A 2,049-nucleotide genomic window follows, 5' to 3' on the forward strand; every position below is an offset into this window, starting at 1 on the left:
AGTTCCTTCCTAGGGGATTCAATACGTGGGGAAGAATTTGCAAGAGGCTCTTGCTGCCCTTTGTTTGTATTGGAACATTTTGGCAAAGACCATGAACTTTCAGGGTTTAAAGCCACTTATAACAGTTTATCTCTGTAGAAACCTATCATTAAAGCTGTTGATAGCAGGGCTTGAGCTATCCCAGGAGACGATCCGTTTCCACCTTCTTTCCATTTTGGATTTTACCTTCTGTGACTGAATTTCATAGTAGGTGTGTTTTGCAACTTCTTTATGATCCAACTTCTTTGTGCTTTCCCTTCTAGCTCCTTTTTCTATGTAAGAAAAGAGGAACTCTTATTTTTAAAAAATTGAGTTTTTGGCAAGCCCATCTTTGACTATTGTACCAGGAAGTACCAATGATTTTCATGCCCCTTCAATTCAGAGAATTTCAGCAGGATGACCAGTGCATAACAAAAACTTGGTTGATTCATTCTAAGCTATGCAGGGTTGCTTTAAAATTGTCAGTTAAAGTGTCAATAACAGTAAGAGAACAAGACTTTTGCAGAGTGATTCAGAAGGGATGGGCTATAATGGGTGGCATGAGAGAATGATGTTTCAGTCACTACCTATAGCAAATCCTGTGAAGTAATACAAGCGCCCCTGATCTCCCTGCCTCCTGGAAGAACACTGATAAGTTTGCATAGCCAAACACTCTGTGGTTAGGTAATTCCCACCATTAAGAATGCCTACTGAACTTTAATTTGGCCCCTCACATGTCCACATGATGATAGTCTTCAATTATATCATCTCTTAAAGTTTTTTTCTGTCAGTGTCTCATCTCTTGCAGTACATACAATGAACAGCTTTCAATTCATGAGCACCAGTTGAATGTTTTGCTTCTTTCCTGATAGCTGCATGTACAGTCCCGTGTATTATTTGCTGTAAACTATCCCAACCCAACAGAATTTCTTATTTTTCTCATGAGTTTTCCTGTCACACTTTTTACTGTAGTATCTAAGTATATTATAGTATCTAGGTATATTTACATACTACTCCTATGAGATGACAGGGTGTAGGACCCATTTTGAGAAGATGAATGCAAGGCACAGAGATTAAGGTTAAAGTAATTAATTAATTCTGAATATCTAATCTGAGACGTCTAGGACTTGTCTCTGTACCCACCCCCGGAACGCACAGTATTCTGTAGCATTTTGTCTGTTCACAACACGATACCCCCTTGCCTTTAGTTTTAGTTCTGAGTGCTCAACACTTCTGCAGATTGGACCATAGGGCCTCAAGTCAGGCACCACAGAACAAGGAGCAAGTGATCAGTGGCTGTCCATGGAAGTTTGGTTTCAGTGAGTTGTCCAGCACAGCATAGCCATTCTGGTAGAGACAGGGATCCAGTCCAGTTCTTTAGGAGAGCATTCATTTGTCTTAACCAGAACACCATGCTTTCTCTTGTATTGCGCTGCCTCATTCCATTTTCAAGCTTCTGTGACAAATGAGACTGGGGCCCTACAGTTTCCTGTGACTGTACTGTCCCTATTCATCCTTACATCAGGTCCATGGTCTGCACTGGAAGAAGCAGTTTCCCTGTAATTACAGCCACATCTTTGTGCATATGCACAAGGGAACAGAATTTGGGTTGCACTGGTGAAGCTGAGCTCTGGCATTTTCCGTTTTTTCCCTGTTTGCTTTTGCAGCCTTTAATGTGCTTGCCAAGTCTTGCTTTTTGGAACTTTCTAGATTATCAAAAAGTAGACGGAAAAAACTGACGTGCTGCAGTGTGGCATCATCATAAATCTACAGTTACTGGAAGGCTTTGGCAACGTGTAGGGGGTGCACATGCACCCCCTGAGCGTGATGGTACACCCCCTGGGAAAAGGCACTGCTGACACTGCTGGTGGCACCTGCAGGCAATTGCTGCTTGCCACCCTCCTCCCTCCCTCACCACCAACACTGCTGGTGATGTCTGTAGGTGGTCCGCGATCGCTGCCGGCTGCTGCCGCCACTGCCAGCTGCATCTGCAGGTGGTCACTGACCGCTGGTCGGTGCTTGCCAGCACCT

At 43.6% G+C, this 2,049-nt stretch overlaps 1 protein-coding gene across 1 annotated transcript in view; it reads left to right on the forward strand.

The window, feature by feature from the left end:
• Window positions 1-339, forward strand: part of MED6 (mediator complex subunit 6) — a 31,074-nt gene extending 30,735 nt beyond the window's left edge. Inside the window, exon 9 of the mRNA XM_019519144.1 lies at window positions 14-339. The gene's annotated coding sequence lies outside the window, so the exon portion shown is untranslated. The remainder of the gene's footprint in view (window positions 1-13) is intronic.
• Window positions 340-2,049: the final 1,710 nt, after the last annotated feature.

Source organism: Gavialis gangeticus, unplaced genomic scaffold, assembly GCF_001723915.1.
Source record: "Gavialis gangeticus isolate Ggan-Ray unplaced genomic scaffold, GavGan_comp1, whole genome shotgun sequence".
NCBI lineage: Eukaryota > Metazoa > Chordata > Crocodylia > Gavialidae > Gavialis > Gavialis gangeticus.